Genomic DNA, 5,854 nt, shown 5'->3' with positions numbered 1-5,854 from the left:
CATGCCTGGGTTACAGGCCAGTTCCCAGCAGGGGACACATGAGAGGCAACCACACACTGATATTTCTCTCCCTTTCTCCATTCCCCTCTAAAGATAAATAAAGTCTTTAAAAAAAAGGTTAATAAATGTTGGAGTTTGTTATAGGATATAGAAAATAAGGATGATAAAATACCATCAAATTCCATATAAGAATACATGTCAAAAAAGGCTGAGATTTAAAAATGATAATAAAAAGGTTTAAACAGTCAATATTCTAGAAAATATCATGAGTAGACAAAAACCATGTATTTTATGGAGGAGGCTATAAAACCATTCCTAAGTTTAAAGAATTGACCTGTATAAATACACATAAATGTGAGGCTTAAATGAAGGGCAATTACAATAAAAACAGAGTTGAATATATAACTCATAAACAAAAAAAATTTTGATTGACCAGTGAAAAGCAGGAAAGAAGAATAATGTACAAAAGTAGAAAATAGTGACAAAATTGCAAAATATCTCTTAAGACTGAATTTTTAAATGTAAAGTGTTTGATTATTAAGACAAAAATCACCTTTTTTCTTAAAGGTTCTAAAGCATGTTTTCTGTAAAAGACATATTAAAATTAAAAGGCAAAGAAAGATTGAAAATGCAAGTTTGGAAAATAACATGTCAGTGAATATGAGCTAAAGAGATCTTGTGTAGCAATCTTAACAGAAAAGAAAAAGTATAAAAGGCATAAAGAGAGGTTATAAACTGGTAAAGGCAAAGACAGAGCAGGGAGATGTAATCCTTATGAGCACATATGCATAACACATAATATAATTTAAAAACTGCATAAGAAACAAGGGACAGAATTGTAGAGAGAAACTAATAGATCTTATTAGTTATAAATTTAGATTTTGATATCTTTAAAATCCCTAAGTCAAACAGCCCAAAACCCCAATAATATCAAATATCTAAATGAATTAATTAATAAGTCAGGACATTAGGTAATATAAAAATCACACAACCAAAACACCAAAATACACTAATGCATACACAGAGAAAATAAAATTTACAAGTTTGTATATTAAGCTCCAGAGAAAGTCTCACTTTATCCCAGGAAGAAGTGTCAACTGTGTCCTCTGACTAGAATTTAAATATATTACATGTTAACAACCAAACCATATGATTCAAAAGCAAATAATATTTCATTTAATCACCATGGGATTAAGAAGGAAACTAAAAAATGTTGAGAACTGAATAGTAATGAAAGCAGTAAAAGATAAAATCTGTGAGACAAAGATTATGTGAAAGGAATAATTAGAAGTTCAACTCCAAATAAATGTATCAGTAAATATTTAAGAAAAAAATGAATATTAAGAGAGCAAATTCAAAGAAACACAGGAAGAAAAATAATATGAGGACAAAGAGATTAATAAAATAAATAGAGAACAGACAACAAAAGAGCATTAACAAAATCAGTAATTGATCCTTACAAATTTTAATAACAAACTTTTGGAAAAACTGTAATTTAGTTTTGTAAAATAAATTACAAACTAAAGTATAGAATAAAAATGGTGAAATATTTACCATGAAATGGTGAAATCAGTGAGAGAATCAGATAATTATATGTTTAAAAGCAGATCAAGTGGATAAATTACTGTAAAAATGAAAAAGCCAAAATTAAAGTAAGAGGAAATTACAAAATTAAATAAATCAACAAGCATTAAATAAAGTCAAATGAAAGGTAATGAATTATATGTGCCCCACATAAAAACTAAAATTTTTATTATTTTATAGAGAATTCTGCCAACATTTCAAGGAATACTTATCATATACAAGTTATTCTAGAAATTAGAAAAAAAAGAGTTAAAATTACTTCACTGATTTTGTGAGTCTGATGACATTGGTTCTAAAACCAGCTAAGGGCAATCAGAGAAAATAAAGTTATAGCCTTATTTTACTTCAGTGCAAATGCAAATATGTTCAATAAAACTGTGCTTTTATATGAAACATTTCAAATGTATTATGATCCGGATTAATTGTGGCAAAAATGCAAGCATAGTTCAACACAAAAATTTTATTTGCTATAATAATAACCAAGGAAAAAATATATGCAAATCACAACAGATGCAAAAAATGCATCTGATAGAGTTCAACACTAATTGATAATGATAAAAACATACAAACCTATGAAAACTACAGAATAAAATGGACTTTCACTTAAAGATATTTTATAATTTTTTAAAAGATTTTATTTATTTATTTTTAGAGAGAGGGGAAGGGAGAAAGTGAGAGAAACAACAGTGTGGTTGCCTCTTGTGCACCCCTCCTAGGGATGTGGCCGGTAACCCAGGTGTGTGCCCTGAATGGGAATCCAACCAGCAACCTTTCAGGTCACAGGCTGGCACTCAATCCACTGAGTCAAACCAGCCAGGGCAAGATTTTTTAATAAAACCCACTGTAAATATTTTTAGTACAGAAACATTAAGACTGCAAAATATAAGGACATCTCTTACTGAACTATTTGACATAGTATTGGAGATTCTTGCCAACACTAAAAAAAAAAAAATAAGTGAGATGTAAGGAATGACATAAACTAGTGAAGCTGTCATTATTTTTAGATGAAAAAATGTCAACAATCTATTGGAAATAAGAGCTCAGCAAACTAACTGAATATAAAATAAACTAACAAAACTGATAACATATCTCTGTACCAAAAATAACCTAGAAAATAGATTTAAAAGTACATCATTCACAATAACAACAAAAATGATTAAACATCAAATAATTAACTCAATAAAAATGTACAGAATCTTTGATAAATTAAATTATTGATAAGTTACACATAGGCATACCTTATAATCTGGCATTATCATACTAATGCATTTATTCTAAATATATCTGATGCAGAACGAGGTCTAATGGCATGATTATTGCAGTCTATCATGTGTTGACAGTAAATTGGAGTCAACTAATATATCCTTCAATAGAAACTAGCTCCCACCAGTAGAGTACGAAACAGCAGTAGAAGCAATAAATGAATGTATGCACAACATGGAGAGACCTTAAAACATGATTCTGAGCAAGAAGAAATAGGAACAGAAGGATAGATTTACTGCAATGCCATCTATACAAACTTAAATTTCATGCACACACAATAATAAAGCATGTTTTGCAAGATCACATAAACATAGAAAGCCACGTGACCAACATGTAAGAATGGTTGTCTGTTGTTGTGTCTAGAGATGGGGAAGAGGTGAGTGAGAGGAATGGTGCCAAAAGGAAATAAGTAAATTCAAATGCACCTAAAATATTATAACAAAGAAGCTGACACAGACAAAAGTAGGGTGCCATAAACTGAGAAATATACTTAATCCAATCTTTTGCACCACATACAGATACATAAAATAACATTCAGTATCTTTAAGTAGCTGTAATCAGAGCCCCTGTAACACTGGCAGCAAAGGGGAGCTGAGAATGGCTAAGGCTGGGTGCCCTGGTAACAGATCCACAAGACAAATGAGGGGGAAAGCAGCACCATTGCTTCTGTGCTGTGCCCATCTTTCTTGCAGCAGAGCAAACAAGACAGCAACACATTGATTTACAGTAAAAGGGCCTATCTCGGCAACCAGAAGGGTTGGAAACTTTTTTTTTTTGGATGAGAGCAAATTACTCTTTTAAGAAAGTCACTGAACATCTAAAGAGAGGCTTTGAAAAATAAGTTGATAAAATAAGAAGGTACTTTATGTGTCTTCTCAAAGAGCATCATAATTTTCAGCTCTATAGTGGCCATTTTTCCTACCTTACCTGGTTCAACTGCAAGACAGGTGATTATAGACTTTATTAGGGACAATCCTGAAATGGGGAGATTAATGATAGCTTGTGTTACTAGTCTGAGTTCCCTTAAGGTATAATGCATAATACATAGCTTCATTATTATGCCCTAGAATAAGAAAGGAGGAGCGTCTTGCTCAGCAAATAAAATAAAAGTGGGGATTTCAGACTGAATCCCAGAAGTGACTGGCATTTAGGGAAATGAAGAACATTATTTTTTCCAAACCATTCTTGTTTGCTGCCAAGTGCTGATTGAGGATGCTTTCACTTGAACTGCAAAACGAAATAACCTCTCTGGGACTTCATCAACTTCTTGCAGCTAGTTTGTTTTGGCTGGTTATCTGAATTTTATTTTATTTCTAAAATCCATCTGGAGTGAAAAATTATTTGCTTTTAGCTTCTTTAGCAAGAACCCAATTTTTATGCTCAAAGACAAAAAAGAAAGCATGATAGATTTTGGCAAGATTTCCAAAGTTCCCACTTTGGAATCTGAAATGATGTTATTAATCTCACTGATAAAGGCATTATATTTATTCCATAAAGAAAAAAGAACTAGCACTTTCTGCTCCTCCTGTTTGACAGATAGCTGTGTCTTCCTACGCAGTGCCAGCCTTAACCCTGACACACGATGGTGAAAGTTAGAGTGAACGGATTTGGCTGTATTGGGCTCCTGGTCACCAGGGCTGCTTTTTACTCTGGCAAAATTAATACTGTTGCCATCAATGATTCCTTCATTAACCTCAACTACATGGTCTACATGTTCCAGTATGATTCTACCCATGGCAAGTTCAAAGGCACAGTCAAGGCTGAGAATGGAAAGCTTTTCATCAATGGAAAGTCCATCTGCATCTTCCAGAAGCAAGATCCTGCCAACATCAAATGAGGTGTTGTGGGTGCTGAATATCCTGTCGAGTCCACTGGTGTCTTCACTACCATGGAGAAGGCTTGGACTTACTGAAGGATGGGGCCAAGAGGGCCACCATCTCTGCCCCTTCTGTGGATGCCCCCACATTTGTGATGGGTATGAACCATGACAAGTATGGCAACTCCAAGGAGACTGTCAGCAATGCCTCCTGAATCACCAACTGCTCATCCCCGCTGGCCAAGATCATCCATAACAACTTTGGCATCATGGAGGGACTCATGACCACAGTCCATGCCATCACTGCCACCCAGAAGACTGTGGGTGGGCCCTCTGGCAAGCTGTGGCGTGATGGCTGAGGGGCTGCCCAGAACATCATCCCTGCTTCCACTGGTGCTGCCAAGGCTGTGGGCGAGGTCGTCCCTGAGCTCAACGGGAAGCTCCCTGGCATGACCTTCTGTGTCCCCACCCCCAATGTGTCAGTTGTGGATCTGACCTGCCACCTGGAGAAAACTGCCAAATATGATGACATCCAAAAGTCAGTGAAGCAGGCATCACAGGGCCCCCTCAAGGGCATCCTGGGCTGTACTGAGGACCAGGTTGTCTCCTGCGACTTTAACAGTGACACCCACTCCTCCACCTTTGATGCTGGGGCTGGCATTGCCCTCAATGACCACTTTGTCAAGCTCATTTCCTGGTATGACAATGAATCTGGCTACAGTGACAGGGTGGGGGACCTTATGGTCCACATGGCCTCTAAGGAATAAGAGCCTCCTGGACTACCAGCTGCAGCAACAGAAAGAAAGGCCCTCAGCTGCTGGGGAGTCTTTGCCCTAAATAGATCCCCCAACACACTAAGAATCTTCTGACCTCCAGTTTCCATCCCAGACCCCCTGAAGAGGCGAGGGTCTTAGGGAGCCCTGCCTTGTCACGTACCATCAATAAAGTTCACTGCACCCAGCCAAAAAAAAAGAGACAGAGAATATTTTTCTATTTATCTAAGAACCTCATTGGAATTGAAAGCATAACTTTAAGGAATGTAAAATGTGCCAGCAATGCAGTCTCCAGGGTATAGATTCAATGTACTAGGAATAATAAAATGCAACTATTTGACTTTTATTATCTCTAACATTTTTATTGTTCAATTCAGCTCACAGTCATTGAGGACCTGGTATTTCTAGATATTCTGTG

At 35.9% G+C, this 5,854-nt stretch overlaps 1 pseudogene; it reads left to right on the top strand.

Annotated features, from left to right (window-relative positions):
- The first annotated feature begins 4,429 nt into the window (after window positions 1-4,429).
- LOC119055114 (glyceraldehyde-3-phosphate dehydrogenase-like) lies at window positions 4,430-5,430 on the top strand (annotated as a pseudogene).
- The last annotated feature ends 424 nt before the right edge of the window (window positions 5,431-5,854 follow it).

The sequence above is a fragment of the Artibeus jamaicensis genome, unplaced genomic scaffold, assembly GCF_021234435.1.
Source record: "Artibeus jamaicensis isolate MK-2021 breed Jamaican fruit bat unplaced genomic scaffold, CSHL_Jam_final contig_415, whole genome shotgun sequence".
In the NCBI taxonomy this organism is placed as follows: Eukaryota; Metazoa; Chordata; class Mammalia; order Chiroptera; family Phyllostomidae; genus Artibeus; species Artibeus jamaicensis.
The sequence above is the reverse complement of the archived record's forward strand: the minus strand, read 5'-3'. Positions and strand labels throughout refer to the sequence as shown.